The sequence below is a fragment of the Juglans microcarpa x Juglans regia genome, chromosome 4S (genome assembly GCF_004785595.1).
Source record: "Juglans microcarpa x Juglans regia isolate MS1-56 chromosome 4S, Jm3101_v1.0, whole genome shotgun sequence".
Classification (NCBI taxonomy): domain Eukaryota; kingdom Viridiplantae; phylum Streptophyta; class Magnoliopsida; order Fagales; family Juglandaceae; genus Juglans; species Juglans microcarpa x Juglans regia.
In genome coordinates, this window is record NC_054601.1 from 23,994,935 (window position 1) to 24,012,737 (window position 17,803).

Here is a 17,803-nt window from a genome sequence, read left to right on the forward strand (position 1 = left end):
TTCTGAAATCAAGTTGCATGATCTTGTGCCTGAGTTGAGGAATCCTCCTTTATATGCAAATTTCACATTTAGCATCATGTCCATGATTATATAGAATTAAACAATGTTTAGACATAAACTTTAAAGATTTAAAATTCAAATGTGCTAAACGATTATGCCACAAAGTAGAAGACTCAACAATATAAGCAGAATTGAAACTTATTTTATTAATACTTAGTTTATACATTCTATTGCAAAAGTTCTCTTTCCAACAAACACTCCCCATTTGGAAATAATTACATTATCAGACTCGATTACGGTCTTGACACACTTCTTACAAAACAAATTTGCCGATACAAGATTTTTCTTTATTTCTGGAACATGAAGAACATTAACAAGAATAAGTTTCTTCCCAGAAGTGAACTGAATTTCCATTGCTCTTTTTCCCACAACTTTTGTAGAGTTGTGATTTTCCATTAGTACTACATGTCCATCTGCTGCATCTTCATAATTTTTGAATTGAGATATCTGATTGTAAACATGAATGGTAGCGCCTGAATCATACCACCAATCAGAAGACTCGGTTGTTGTAGCCATATTTAACTCTGTAATCATACTAATGTGCATTTCAGAGACCATGACCACAATTTCTGAAGTCTTATTTTCGATTAGATTTGCACTATTGGGATTGCCATTTTCTTTCTTGTATTTCTTCTTGTACCTGCATTCATGCTTAAAGTACTCTTTATTTCTGTAATTGTAATAAGTTTTTATTTTCTTGGACTTGTCACCATTGTTGGAAAAGTCCTTAAATTTTCTCTTGTTTCCTCCAAAATTATCTTGAAACTTATTTTTCTCATCAACAAAGTTCACTTTAGAGCCATTTTGAGAAAATAAATTCTTATCACAAATTCGAGTTTCCTTTTCAATTCATAAATGTTTTTGAATTTGCTCTATAGTGAAATCTTATGTTGTGTGCATAAGCTTCTTTCTATAATTATTCCAACTTGGAGGAAGTTTGGCAATAATAACCCGAACTTGCAAAGGTATAGAAACTTCAACATTAATATCTCGAAGTTTATTCACCAAAACTTGAAATTCATGGACTTGATCTATCAAAGAAGTATTATCATTAATTGTAAATTCAAAATATTTCATAATAAGGAATTTATCTGTACCTTACTTTTCGGTTCTATATTTTAATTCCAATACATCTCAAATCTCTTTTGGTGATTTGATTGATGTAAATAAGTTGTAGAGACGATCGGAAAGTGTATCTAGAATGTGTCCTCTACATATCACTTCATCTTCTTCGTGCTTCTTGCGTTCCGCCTTGATTTGGTCATTATCGTCAGGTTTGGGTTCTAGAAGTACTGGTAAGTTCGAATCCAAAACATACACAATCTTCAATGTAGTAAGAATGAACATCAACTTGTCTTTTCAGCAATTAAAATTTGTTCCATCAAACCTATCTAGTTTGACAAAGTCTTGATTCATCATCTTGAAAGTTGTCATATCAGATTCTGATCCCATTGCAATTATCACCTTAAAATTGTTGAAGAAATTGTGCAGATATAGTAATATGAAAATAAATGCGACTTTGAGGTGTGTAGAACACTATCTTTAAGGTGATAATTGCCCCCACTTGAAAGAGTTTGCTACCGGGTTATAAGTAATTCACTTTCAGGATACAATAAAGTCACTAACTGCAAATAACAATTCTGAAGTTTTTCCTTTAGAGTTTCTCTACAAAATTGTGTAAGTGACTGAAGATATGAGAGAATGGGATGAATAAATTCGTGGGTCACATCCCCTATTTATAGAAAATAAAGTGACACCATGTGAAAGATCACAACCATTAACTTATGACTTTTCAAGTGATAGTTACTGATTTAAAGGTCATGATGTTTCACTTAAAGACCAAAGGTATGTGCCTAACCTAATGGTTAGCAAGTGCCTCCCTTGAGAAGGGAGAGCATTGGTTAGAGTTTTCAGAAGTGCCTTTTCAATTAAATTGATTTTTGAAACATTGCATCCTATCAAAGTGCCTATTCAGCCCATGTGCAAACATCCAAGTGTTGTGACTCTTTGGCCCACGTGCAAGGCTTGGCCGGCCCAAGCATTGTGTCTGTCCAAGTCCAACACTTCACAAAATTAAAAATCAAATTGCACTTGTGGAGTTTTAAACTCTTAACCTTTCATTTGAAACAACACACCATTATCACTGAACTAATGCATCTCTTTGAGATAATGGTTCACATAAATAAATAATAATTCATATTCAATAAATTCACATAATTTATATCACAATCTATAATAAATATACTAGGGATGACATTATATAAGTGGTTATTGATGCTAAGATATCGGTAAGTTGATCATGTAAAAAAACAAAACGTCTTCCATAAAAATATATATATATATATATATATATATATATATATATATTAAGCAGGGACGAATTAATTGGCTCCACGCATTTGTTTGTAAAACCAAATTATATATATATATACATATATATATGTAGAGAGAGAGAGAGAGTGAGAGATATTATTTTAACATAAAAAAGATATGTTATGCTCTGAACATTAAAAAGGATTTATTTTGGTTAAGCTTGAATAACATGCAACAGATCATGAATTTCTCTCTCTCTCTCTCTCTCTCTCTCTCTCTCTCTCAAGTAAAGTCATGCGCTATATTTAATACCCAGCAATATTTTTCAACTTAATTGCTTGGCTGCCAAGAACATGAAGATCAGTGCATGCATCATCCTTTATTCGCGATCAATCAGAAGTTGGCTTGAATTGATCAACAACGGAAGCATCTCTCTCTAGTACATGAGTCGTGCTATATTTAAATTAGCTTGGCTATCAAGAACATGAGAACATGATTAGTACTACATGCATCATCCTTGCTTCATCAATCATGTAGTCCGAACCTGAGCACAGTCTTGCTTGTCTTGATATATATATGTATATACCTTTGCAAGTTGAAGTTCTCCAAGTTCAGGAAAAAAAACATGGCTCAGATAGTTAGTACAGATGAGATAGAGTCACTAAGAATTGAGTTGGCAGAGATAGGAAGAAGCATCAGATCATCCTTTCAACGGCAAACCTCAAGTTTTCGAAACAGTACTTCGTGATTGAGTTCTGCAAAGGGAGATGGTGACGTTGAATATGCATTACAATCGGCTGAAATTGAGAGATTACCTACGTTTGAGCGACTGAGATCTTCTCTATTTGATAAGGATGCTGATGATGATGGTGGTGGTGCTGTTGAAAAGAAAGGGAAACAAGTGATTGATGTTACGAAGCTCGGGGCTCTAGAACGGCATGTGTTTGTAGAGAAGCTCATCAAACAGATTGAGAATGACAACCATCGCTTGTTGCAAAAACTTAGAAAACGAATAGCAAGTAAGCCGGACTCTCTCTCTCTCTCTCTCTCAAAATTCCTCCTAAAAATCATTCATAGGTGTGATATTGCATCTCTAAACGCGTGCAAACACATTTGTGTAGCATCATGAATGTGAATGAAATGAGTATTGCCATAGTCATACATAGAACACAATTTTTGACATATACTCATGAATTGGATCCATGCACACTCTTTAATAAATAATTGTTATTAGTATATATATATATCTTACTAAATATTAATTATAATCTTGTCATGATAAAGTTAGAAATACTTAATTCATTTGTGAAATGAACTAAGCTTGAATCGAGTTTATCCGAATCAAATTTCAGTAGTTCATTTACGGCTTTACGGCCGGCCAGGCATTAATTATATCGTTTTGTAGGGTTGGTGTAAAGTTGCCTACTGTAGAAGTGAGGTGCAGAAATCTGCGTGTTGAAGCCGAGTGTGAGGTGGTGCATGGCAAGGCCCTTCCAACCGTATGGAATTCTCTTCAAAGCACCATCTCCGGCGTAAGTAATTCAAGTTCCCGGACTTTCAAACATGACGTAGTAGAATAAAGAAAAAATCTATTCATTATCTCAATTTTTATTATCTTTTCATCATCTCATGATGTGATATTAGATGATAAATTTATAAGTAAAATATAATAAATAATTTCTAATTACCTAATATCACGTTATAAGATGATGAAATGATGATGAAGGTTGACATGATGAGTAGCATTACTCAAAATAACTTTTTGGATAATATTTTCTTAAAAATAATTTGTAGAAATTTTAAATTAATTCTTTATATATTTTTATATATGATTTCCAACATGTCTGACGTGGCCGCACCTGAAATTTTGACAATTCTGCCGTCCCTGGATAGCGAGATTGCCCAAATCTTGTAGAATAAGATATTATCATTTTATGTAATAATATTTATAAGTTGCCATCGTCATTATTATTTGTTTTAGTATTTAATATTATAGAAGTCAATTAATTAATTAATTAATTAATTTATTTTTGGCCCTTATAAACAGTTCTATGCAAAGCTGCCGGGTGCAGAGTCACGTCAAGCCAAGATAAGCATCATCAATGACGTTGGTAGTATCATAAAGCCAGGAAGGTTGCTATACAGCTTTGATTAAGATCTAAGTCAACTGTCCTGAATTCAATTATTGTTAGCATTTTAATGATTTCAATTCCATATTTTAAATCCTTTAGCTTGATCAACTCAAGTTTTTAATGGTGATAATATTTTCGCTAGACTTGTGATAAAGTTTATTGATCATTAAAAAAAATAATAATTAAAACATTAATATTCTTATCAATATCATTCCAATTTTTCACACAACACACATATTTTTGTTTCTTGCCGTCGAATAATCTCCATGAGAAAGCCCTTTGGATAACTGTGAAGAATATATAACTGTGAAGATTTCCTGATAATGAAATGAACCATTAAGCTCAAATAATGTCTTTCCCCGACAAGCATAAAATGTCTGTACATGTTGTCGCTCTATCTTACGGACATAGATGAATAGAAATAATAGATAAAGTTCCTTAATTTGCCGTTCTCTTGTTGCATCCCTCAAATGAAGTTTGTATCTGTTTCAAAGATTTAGGTCTGTATTAGGGAGGGACTCTCTGAGGACTGTGCGTTGTATATTGGATCGCCATGCTTTGTTCCATGGAGTTGCTAATTCAAAGCAGAAACTTCACCCGGGAACATTATCACGTTGTGATTCCTCATCACCTAGTGGTATCCCCCACATTCAACGAAATGTTCCCCTCTCGAGTGTCTCAAAATACAAGTTTACGATCAGTTGGAACCGGAATATCTTTCTTTTTTTTTTTCCTTTTTTGCCTTTAATTTTAATACTTCCATTTCAATTTTGATAACTTCTTCACAGAAATCTTTCTATAGAGAGGATTCGAAACGTTTGGGTGATATATATGAGGCTGGAGACGTATTCACATGGCCTGACCTCTTCTGCAGGATAACTCTGCTGCTTGGCCCCCCAGGTTGCGGAAAGACATCCCTTTTAAAGGCCCTGTCCGGGAATCTAGACGAATCTCTCAAGGTTTTGTACTTCCATATTACTTGAAGAATGCCTTTAAATTGTCAGCCTGATGAGGGCAATGTACGCTCATTAATAGGCATCTAGTTTGAAACTATAACTTGAAACGTAAATCAGCAGAATGCTGATAGGAAAAATAAAAATAAAAAATCAAGAAAGATCAAAGCAATCGATGCAGATAATTTTGTATGTATAATTATAGGTATATCTCCTTGTTTGATGTAGTATAATAAGTGTTACCAAGTTTTTGGTTGATTGCTAATCTAGTTTATAGTCTTTCAAATTTATGTATAAACTATCTGTTTTGCCAAATAGATTGCTGGGGAAATTTCTTACAATGGATACAAGCTAGAAGAGTTTGTCCCCCAAAAGACTTCGGCTTATATCAGCCAAAATGACGTGCACATTCCTGACATGACCGTGAGGGAAGTACTTGACTTTTCAGCTCGTTGTATGGGTGTTGGAAGCCGAACAGGTAAGTTTTCCTTGGAATTCAACTGGGAAGATGATTTATTAATAAGTACTGCCTTATTAGGTATAAACCCCCAACACTCGGATAATGACAGCAACATTTGTTTTTGGACTAATTCAGATGTTTTGATGGAAGTCAGTAAAAGAGAGAAGGAAGCCGGAGTTGTTCCCGATCCAGACATAGACACTTACATGAAGGTAACGGTTTCATATCTAATCTTCTTCTTTCCTTGTTTATGAAATAGTCTATACTGCTGTATGCCAACTGATTTGGCTACATGAAACTAGTTACAGTTGTTGAAATTTTTGTTTTAGAAAGAAACTTGGGAAAAAATCCTATCCGGACCATATGCGATTTTTTAAAATCCCACCCAGACCAATTGTGATTTTTTGTTCTTTGATAAAATGATGGAAAACTTAAGATAATGAGAACCATCATTGACAAAATCATTGAAGCTGAATCCTCTTACTCATAGGAAAATTCTCTGTTGCATGCATGTTAATCACAGCCACTGCGAAAGATTTAGCATATAAAAGATTTTGGTCACACTGTGGGTATTATTACTTAAGGAATGAAATAAGATAATTTATTTTGGTCACACTATGTTTCTTTTGTTTCTACGTATTGATGGTTTTCTTGAGGATTTTCATTGTAATATTGACTGTATTTTTTTGGCAGGCGATTTCTGTGGAAGGACTAAAAAGAACCCTTCAAACAGACTACATACTAAAGGTCATTCTCTTTCAACAAAGCTGACAGAAAACCTATACCCTGTAATTTGTAAATTGACGAATAAGTTACCAGTTTATTTCTATTGCTGCCTTGAGTTCTCAGATCATTGGACTTGATATCTGCGCTGACACTCTAGTTGGAGATGCTATGAGAAGAGGTATCTCTGGTGGTCAGAAAAAGAGATTGACTACAGGTAATCTGAGTGAAAACAATAACCTTAGCTGGTTTTAATGAGAGAACTAACTCCCAATGCCAGGTTAGATTTTGACTATAGGGAATTGGACTTCAATTTTGCAGGGGAGATGATTGTAGGTCCTACAAAAGCTCTGTTTATGGATGAGATAACAAATGGCTTAGACAGTTCCACTGCCTTTCAAATTGTTACTTGTCTTCAGCAGCTAGTGCATATCACAGATGTTACATTACTGGTTTCCCTTCTTCAGCCAGCCCCAGAGACATTTGATCTTTTTGATGACCTCATTTTGATGTCAGAGGGAAAGATTGTGTATCATGGTCCACGTGATCATGCTCTAGAGTTTTTTGAGAATTGTGGCTTTAGATGTCCGGCGAGGAAAGGGGTTGCTGATTTTATCCAGGAGGTAAGTGCATTTGAGCTTATATTTGTTTTCTTTTCAAGCTCTTCTCTCTTTAAAAACAAACTATTTCATCCTATGTTTATACAGGTAATCTCAAGGAAAGATCAAGCACAGTACTGGTATCACACGGAAGTACCTCACAGTTACATTCCAGTCGATTTGTTCTCTAGGAAGTTCAAAGAGTCTCCATATGGAAAGAAGCTGGTAGAGGAGCTCTCAGAGCCATATGATAAGTCCCAAAGCCATCAGAGTGCTCTTTCCTTTAGTCGGTATTCCCTTTCTAAATGGGATCTTTTTAGAGCTTGCGCTTCAAGGGAACTTCTTCTCATGAAAAGGAATTCTTTTATCTACATATTCAAAACAAGTCAGGTTAAGATTTGTACTTATGCTGATGTTCCTTGATCCTTTGCTATCATTACTTTTCCTGGTGTGGGAGCGTTAAAACCTATGCTCATTCTTCCTGTTTCATCTTTATTCTTTGTTTAGTTTGTCCATAGCCCTGCGAAATCTGAAACATGTTTTGGTTTTTTCTATCTACAGCTTATTATCATTGCATGTATAACAATGACTGTGTTTTTGCGGTCACGCATGGATATTGATGTTTATTATGCAAATTACTATATGGGTGCCCTGTTCTATGCTCTTGTCATCCTTCTTGTTGATGGTATCCCAGAGATGTCCATGACTATTCAAAGACTTGAAGTATTCTACAAACAGAAAGCATTTTATTTTTACCCAGCTTGGGCTTATGCCATTCCAGCAAGTATACTAAAGATCCCTCTTTCATTTGTGGAATCTCTGGTTTGGACGTGTTTTACGTATTATGTCATTGGATACAGTCCTGAGGCCCAGAGGTGAGTTTGACATGAAAATATGTTCATATTTGTTAATTTTGCCTAGTTTTGGTTCATGAATTTCCAAATTTATATCCAAACTTTTCGAACGTTAGAGCCTCAACACAGCATCTTCTTTTGCTTAAGCAGTTTTTTTTTTTTTTTTTTTTTAAATTTTCTTTTATCAAACCTTTACGATTTACATAAGTACATGAGGAATGTTGAGGGCAGCAGTAGTGCCAAATTCTGTTTGTTGTGACCCTTGGTTCATTTGCTGCTGTTTTAGGTTCTTCCGCCAGTTCGTTCTACTTTTTGCGCTGAACCTATCTTCATTGTCCATGTTCCGTTTCCTGGCCTCCGTCTTCCAGACAAATAATGCATCTTTGACAGCTGGTTTTTTTGCAATATTATTTGTACTGTTATTCGGTGGCTTCGTTATTAATAAATGTATGGTTTCAATTTCTCCTTTTGCCAAATCTCATTCTAAGATAATCAATTGAAATGACAAGCTTAACTGCTCTGCTGCAGCTTCCATGCCTGTCTGGTTGAGGTGGGGTTTTTGGGTTTCACCCATGGCATACGGAGAGATAGGGCTTTCTTTAAATGAGTTTCTTGCCCCAAGATGGCAAAAGGTGAGACTCCCACGGCATTACTTCTGGCTTCGTAATCTTAGCCCAGCTTTCTGTTAGATTATTCAAGTTCAAATCCGTCCTCACTAACTCAATCTGCCCACTTTTTGCCTGTTTTAATCTTTTAGAGAATTATCCCGTAAGTTACTACTATCAACTCTACATCCAGTTTGGTGTTTTTTATTTATTTATATCTTCTAACACTGGAAATTAAGTAGCATTTCACTCCATATCTGTCACCGCAGTGCAATATATTTCTACTGATCGCCAATGTCCAGCTAAATGAATCTTAGGTGAAGTTTTAAGTTCCACCTTAATTCATACGCCAATAACTGGAGTAGTGAATGCTTGGGTAACACTGGTAATTACACAATCAATTTCAGTTGTATGACCTATACTCCAATACTTCTGGTACAAGCCTGATAATGCTGTGTTATTTCTGTAATTAATTATGACTTTAATGGCTGGGAGAAACAGATGTTCCAGCTAAGTCTGCTTTGCTTTCTTATCTGTAGATGACATCGGCAAACACAACGATAGGGCAAGAAATACTTGAAAGCCGTGGACTAAACTTTGATGGTTATCTTTTTTGGATATCACTTGGTGCCTTATTTGGATTTACAATAGTATTCAACATTGGATATATCTTGGCATTAAGTTACTTGAAGTGTAAGTTCTTTGCTGTTGTTTTATTTCAACTTGAAACAGCATTGCAACAATAGATGCTGATTTGTCAACATTCGATTAACATTCAGCTCCTGGATCATCTCGTGTTATTATTTCGCATGAAATGCTCTCCAAAGTACCTGGAAGTGACGATTCACATGATGGGGACCATTTGGATGAAAAGTCCAAAAATTCTCATCTACAGGCTAATATAGGACCGAAAAAAAGGTTAGATAAATTTTCTTGATCTTCAGATTGTTATTCAGATCATTACCTCTTTATTTTCTTTAAATGTATTTATCCAGCTTTTAATGAGCCTCTTGTTCCAATAACAGGTAGGATGGTCTTACCTTTTACACCCCTAACCATTGTGTTTCAAGATGTGCAATACTATGTTGACACCCCACTGGTAATGACATTTAATTTTATGTTAGGTCCTTTGTGGTTGCTGGATTGATAATCATTCACAACATTAAATCCATTCCTGTAATTTTCTTTCCTATTTCATTTCTGGCTCTCAGGAAATGGGAGAACAGGGATTCACAAACAAAAGACTTCAACTTCTTTCGGATGTTACCGGCGCATTGAGGCCTGGTGTTCTAACAGCTTTGATGGGTGTCAGTGGAGCTGGCAAGACAACTCTTCTGGATGTTCTAGCTGGAAGAAAGACCAGTGGTTATATTGAAGGGCAAATAAAGATTGGAAGGTATCCCAAGGTTCAAGAAACCTTTGCTAGGATATCGGGTTACTGTGAACAAACTGATATACATTCTCCTCAACTAACTGTAGAAGAATCAGTCATATTTTCTGCTTGGCTGCGCTTGTCTGCAGAAGTAGACCCAAAAACTAAAGCCGTAAGATCACAATGCACTGACATTTAGTCCAAAGGTTTGGAATTTATATTCATTGTTGAGATAATATAATGGTTTGTTAAAGCTTTCCTGTGATGTCTTGCAGGCGTTTGTGGATGAAGTCCTTGAGACCATTGAGCTTGGTGAAATAAAGGATGCATTAGTAGGTATACCTGGGGCTACCGGTCTATCAAATGAGCAGCGTAAGCGGCTTACAATAGCCGTGGAGCTTGTTGCTAACCCCTCTATCATCTTCATGGATGAACCGACAACAAGTTTGGATGCAAGAGCAGCTGCAATTGTCATGCGAGCGGTGAAGAACGTAGCTGATACGGGAAGAACAATTGTTTGTACCATCCACCAACCTAGCATTCACATATTTGAAACATTTGATGAGGTATAATATTTTTTTTTTTTTTTTGAAGTAAATTTATCCACGGAATATACCAAGGAAGTATTTACTTCTCAAAGAAGTGCTGTTTATCTCACTAACTCAGTAGTACATGCATGGCTACTGAAGAAATAAAGCAAGATTTAGGTTTGACGGCTGCAATGAAGAAAAGTATGTAAGATATGTTGCATCCTGCCTACTCCCCAACAAAATGATATCAGAACTGGTGTTGGACAAGATTCAATCCTAGGAATCAAGTTCCTTGTTAACAAATCTTCAAGAGTTATTTGTCTCATTCCCCTTTTGCTTTTACAGTTGATCCTTCTAAAAACTGGTGGGCGCATGATATACTCTGGACCATTAGGACAGCATTCAAGTCGGGTTATAGAATATTTTGAGGTTAGCTTGCTATTTGCTGTAACAATACACATATCTTAGGGATCTTTTCTGCTTCCATTTTTTGTATAGTAGTACCACTTGTTTTAAGATGTTATGTTGAAAATTAAGTTTTATTTTGACAGGGTATTCCAAGAGTTCCAAAGATTAGAGAAAATTACAACCCATCAACGTGGATGTTAGAGGTCACTTCGACATCTTCAGAGGTTGAGCTTGGTGTAGACTTTGCCCAGAAATACAGGGAATCTCCCCTATATGAGTGAGTTGATTTCTTCGGTTAGAACCGTACTTGGTTTTGATGTTGTCTGATGTCAATTAACGCGTTACTATTTCAAAATAGTAACTTCAATTCAGCAGAGGAATTCTACATTGCTTGACAAGGAGAAATTCTTTCCATTTTACAAATTCTAAGGACTCCAATTCTAACATTAACCAGCCCTTTTAGAGTATAGGCTTAGATGTGGCTTCGGTCTTGGGTCATTACAAAGACTATCAGAGCCAAATCCTACTAGAAATGTGAGACTTGACCTGACGAGGACATTAACAATTTAAAGGGGCATGATTGTAATGTGGAGTTCTTGGCCATTTGATTCAAGGACTCCAATTGTAATTTGATTAGTCATTTTGCATTATATATAGGTTTAGATGTGGCTTGGACCTTGTGTTGTTACATGTTCATCTATTGTGTGGAAACAGATCATGGTCATATGACCTGTATTTCATTCTTTATACAAACATGACAACCTCTATTATCCCATTTTCAGGAACAACAGAGAACTTGTAAGGCAGTTGAGTAGCCCACCTCCTCGTTCAACAGATCTGCATTTTGTGTCCCGCTTTTCTCAAAATGGTTGGGGACAAGTCAAATCCTGCCTATGGAAACAACATTTGACTTATTGGAGGAATCCTGCATACAACTTGACTCGTATGGTGCATACACTTGTAATTGCTTTAATTTTTGGAGCGCTGTATTGGAACCAAGGAAAAAAATTGTAAGTTTTAGTTATTTATCGTTTTCTACTTTTTCTCCTTTTGGCAGAATCTATATTACATGAGAAATTGCTGGTCTGGATAACCTGTCTAAATTCGGCTGTAGGTCTCTCCTTTGCTTAAGACAAATCACTCCATCCGTCAGATATATGCCTTTTTCTGTTAGGTGAAAATTTTAGGAGTATTGCAAAGAACTAAATGCTGCCTTTTTTTTTTTTCATGTTAGAAACAACCAGCAGAACCTATTCAATATTTTTGGTTCAATGTACGCTACTGTTATCTTCTTGGGCATAAATAATTGCACGACAGTCCTTCCATATATAGCAGCAGAGAGAAATGTTATGTACCGGGAAAGATTTGCCGGGATGTACACTTCATGGGCTCATTCACTTGCACAGGTATGATTCTCTACCTGTAATTCTACATGTGCGGCCTACTATCACCATTTGTTCTCTGAAAACAAAATTGGTGGAATGTAAGGTCTTGATTAGGGGGCTCTTGTTTAGCCATTATTTTTAGCTTATATGGTTGGGGATACTGATATTGTAGGTGATAGTGGAAATCCCCTATCTGTTCGTCGAAACTGCGTTATTTGTGACAATCTCATATCCAATGATTGGATATTATGGGTCGGCTTTTAAGGTTTTCTGGTACTTCCATGTAATATTTTGTTCATTGCTGTACTTCAATTATCTGGGAATGCTAGTCGTGTCATTGACGCCAAACTCCATGGTAGCTGCAATTTTGTGCTCGGCCTTTTACACATTATTCAACCTGTTTGCTGGTTTTCTGATGCCTGAACCGGTTAGCTGATAAAAAGTACTCAAAACTCATCTATATTGTACACCGTGAAGTCTTCAAGTTATGAACAATATCTACAGTTAAACTGACCGGATTGTCTTGTTCTTACAGAAAATTCCAAAGTGGTGGATCTGGTTATATTATCTGATACCCACATCTTGGTCGCTGAATGGTATGCTCACTTCACAATATGGAGATATAAATAAGGCCATCATGGTATTCGGAGAAACGAAAACAGTGGCTGCCTTCTTAGAAGATTACTTTGGGTTTCACCATGATCGCTTGGCTGTTGTGGCGGTTGTTCTCATGGCTTTCCCCCTTGTTTTTGCTTCCATGTTTGCATATTTTGTAGGGCGACTGAACTTCCTGCGGAGGTAAGCGTCTTGCAAGCCTTCTGTTTGCAAGTAATATGTTAGTCAGTGTAGTAATATGCAAATTCGTTGTCATTCAGTAAGAAGCGTACTTGTATTCGTTGTCAAGCTGAATATATCTGTACGGGGCTTATATATTATTTGACTGGCAGATTCCAAATAAAATGGAATTCGCATGTCCATGAACCAACTTGCCAAGGTGCTGCGTTGTGTGTAACGCCCCAAATCCAAAATCATAAATGGACAAAGTTTCGGTTATATTCTTAAAACTTTCTTTCTGTTTACAAATATATATCAAATACATAATCTCCAAACTATTTACAACTATAATACAATAATTCTAAAAAATCCATTCACAAGTTCAGCTATAACCATTAAATTATAAATAATTACAATATAGATAATGTGACAAAACTGTAAAAATAACTAAGATATGACTATAAGAAAATTATCTATACAGCTAAAATCATTTTCAAGTAAGAAAACCATCAAGTTCCAAAAGTTCCAACCTCAATTGATTAAACCAAGTCTACTCTAGAGTCTTTGGCTCAAAAGTTTTCACCTCAAAGAAAGAAACTTTCTACGACTTTGAAAAATATATGGAATGAAGTGGAGGGTTGCTATGTAACATCCCGCTCTCTACAATTATTAATAAAGTCATTTTTAGAGATTTGGGAGATTTGGCGTGTTACAACTAAACCTGATTTAAAATATTTTTATTTTATTTTAAAGAAAACACCAAGTACAAAAATTCTTTATAATAAATAGAGTTAGTTTATATTAAAATACTGAAAGCATAAATGAGTGCGCATAAGCATTTATTAAAGATTTCTCAAAGTCCGTACCATAAAAATCATAACTTAAAATCTCTGTACGTGACTTAGGTCACTATTACGCCTCCCTGGACTAAGGCCCATCTTGTAGCTCTACCTTCATAAATATTCTGACATGCAGTAGTTTAAAAATATAAAAACAAACTAAAATGAGTAAAAAACTCAGGAAAAAATCCATCATAGTGTAAATATACTTAATATAAGATTTTTCATAAAATATTTCATTTGAGAATTAAAATCACGATTGTTCATAAATATGTTGATGACATGCATGACTTGGAAATATTTTTGGTATATTGACTGATCTGATTGATTTGAATTATCTAACTTATCTGGATTAACTGACTTGTCTGATTGACCAACACACTTAACCCCATGTACAAGGTTGTGACCCAGTCCCACATCCTGTGGCCACAAGGGGATCCGCTGACCTAATCTGATAAAATACTATGGTGGACCACACTTGAGTCAGTGGCTTGTAGGAGTGCTACCCGCCCCTACAGGACTGGGCCACCCCTCCCCCACCCTCACATTGGCGAGGGGTGGGAAATTGCTCCCCGTATCCCACCTCCTCTCATGCGGGGCGGGGTACCCCTTCCGCTCACTGGGGTGCATCCGTCTGCTGCCACCCCTGCCCCCTATTAGGCCTTTGGCCCAGCTTAGTTTTCTGGGCCCTAAATGGCCCAGACTATTTTTGGGCCACTTTGGGCCTATAATTTAACTAAAAAAATAGATATATTTAAAAATTGAATATATATATTTATATATAGATATATATAGATAGAACTATTAACTATATACTAAATTTCAACTATTAACTAATTAAGTAATAATCATCACTAAAGCACTAAGTTATTACAAATTACAATTTACAATTATACAAATTAAAACTCTAAGAGAACTAATAAATTATTACAATATTACAAACTCCTCTAAAAATACTAAATATTACAAATTGTACTATTAACTATTGTAGCAACATTACAGTTAATTGTAAATTAACAATTATAACTCATAATTTTTCAATTTGATCAATTTGGGATGACGCTATGGCAGTGAGTTCACTGAGTGGTGAGTTATGTCGACTGCTATGAGACTGAAAATTAAGATCATAAAAATTAATAAGTTATAAAACCTGAAATATTAATAAGTTAAAAATAAAACAAATTATAATTATAAAGTTATAAAATGAAATAAAAATTAAAAAAATTAAAATACAAAATATTAAAAGTACTAACCAAGATGATATTGAGATTGGGCAATTGGAATTTGAGATGAAGATGAGGTAGATGAGCATAGATTAATCATTAGGATTTGGCATATGTATACTGAGAATATAAAAGCTAAAAAACATACAAGTAAAATAATTAGATACTAGAATATGATATAAAATTATAAATGCAAAAAATAAATAAGGGACAAATTGTGCAAACTATGGCAATGGTGGGTCCAATACAAAGTCATACTGCATCAGAGGTAGCCGTAGACGCCGTCTTATATATCACTATAACAATTAAATTTGAAATGAAATTAATGAATACCAATTAAATGAAAATAAATAAATTAATAAGAAATTAGAAAATGAAATTAAAATAAATACCAGATCCAGGATGATCACCACCTTCCTCCTCAACGGGCCTCCTCATACTCAATAACATATGGAACATGAATTGGAGTTCCCTTGATCCAATTCTATGTGCAAATCAAAGCATCCACAGCTGTAGGAGCTAATGAACTCCGAAATGAATCCAAAACATGCGCTTCGGTGCTAAAAGCTGACTCTAAGGCTACGGTGCTAACATGGATGACCAAAAGATTGCAGGTTATCTCTCAAAGGATGAGATACTTCACATCATTCATCTTCCACCAACTTAATATATCGAAGTCTCGTGAAAATATAGAAGCTCCGCTGCTAAGTATCTGTCTATCTCTGATTGAGCCTCTACAGAACTCTGGATGAAGGGGGTCTGCTCAAACCTCTCACCCCAGTCCAATCTACGTCTTTTTCCATTATCGGCTTCTTGAACCGGTGGGGGTAGGTGTAGGTGCCGCAATATTACTACCCCGCAGGACGGCACAATATTACCATCCTGCAGGATGGTAAACTCATCAAATAATCTACTAAGGGTTTTTCCAAACCTTTGCTGCAATAAGCTCCGCCCATACTTGCCCATACGCAAGGCTCAATCCAAATACCATGCCATCCATCTTAAACCTCGGATCAAGGATGACATCTATCTATAACAAAATATTAGCCCTAGTAAAATCTCCTCAATACATGTCATACTTTGACCTCATAACCAATGTCATCTCCCGCAGCCTAATGTGACCACCTAGGACCATGTCATCCAATCCGAGACCCTAAAATAATTTAGGGGTTTCAAAAATTGAAACCCCTAAATAATTTTAGGGTATTTCGAAAAAAAATGAAAAAAAGTAAAGTTTAAACCACGAAGTCATTAGTCACGGACAGATTCACACACGGCTACACAGTACATATTGTTCATCAATCATTCAAACCACATGCACAATCAAGTCTCCACAGCACACAATTCACAAAATCTCATCCTTCATTTCCGATTAAACCTCATCCTTCCTCCAATCTCCATTCCATAAAATAAATATCACAAAAAATTAAAGTAGATTTAGGGTTTCTTACCTTCGGCGACGGAGATGAAGATGGAGTCACGGAAGGCTACGGGGACGGCTACGATGATGGTGACGGCGGTGGAGATGCAAATTACAGAACGTAAGCGAACAAGCGGAGAGCGACGAAGCAAGACACAGAGAGAGAGAGAGAGAGAGAGAGAGAGAGAGAGAGAGAGAGAGAGAGAGAGAGAGAGAGATAGATTCTGGGTACTGGGTAGGGTAATCTCGCGGGGGGGATCTAAACAAAAAATGAAACAACGCTGTTTTTCCATTGACGAAACGCCATCGTTTCGTTATTTGTATATTTAAAAAAAAAACTCAGGCATGAAACGACCTATTTATATATATATATACTTATATATATAATTTATATATATAAATAAAAACGGGGCAGGGTGGGGGATTTGCGAGGCAGGGGTCGCCCTATCCTGCCTTCGCCTTGGGGGTCAGATGCGGGCCGGGCCACCCACCCCTCGCATTTGACGGACAGGGGGCTTTGCCCCGTTAAATGGGGGCGGTGCGGAAGCGGAGTGGGGCAGCTGGGGTGGACCCCTAGTGGCTTGCACATCCACCCTGACTGCATTGATACCAAGCATTTGAAATTTGATAAATCTGATCTTTATCTCACACTTGATCTTATGAAAACTTACATGTTTTATGTAACGTGAGATGCATAATACATACATAATTATAATATGCAGAATGAAACATGATCATGAATTATGATGAATGATGTGCTTGCAAATATCATGACATGTGTGGTACATAAACGTTGACCTCTAAAGAACTGGCTATGATAATAATATATATAACTAGCTAACGTATGTTAATCATAATTTATGATCAAGTTACTTACCTTGTAGCACTAATTTGATATTTTTGAGGAGCGATTGATTTTGTGACGCTCCCAAATTTCGCTTGAGAATGGACAAACATCTGAAGCATCGGGACATGCAAGACAAGGTTATCTGCCCTCGTTCATGACATATAAAGATGCAATGTTCCTAATATGCATCTAGCAGTATGCAATATTTGCAGTAAATAATTTTTTTTTTTAGCAATACTATGCAATAAACAACTAATATCCCAATAACTTGAAACATATAAACATTGAACTGAGAGATATACGTGA

The 17,803-nt window shown here is 35.9% G+C and overlaps 1 pseudogene; it reads left to right on the forward strand.

Annotated features, from left to right (window-relative positions):
* Window positions 1-2,837: 2,837 nt before the first annotated feature.
* LOC121261888 lies at window positions 2,838-13,199 on the forward strand (annotated as a pseudogene).
* The last annotated feature ends 4,604 nt before the right edge of the window (window positions 13,200-17,803 follow it).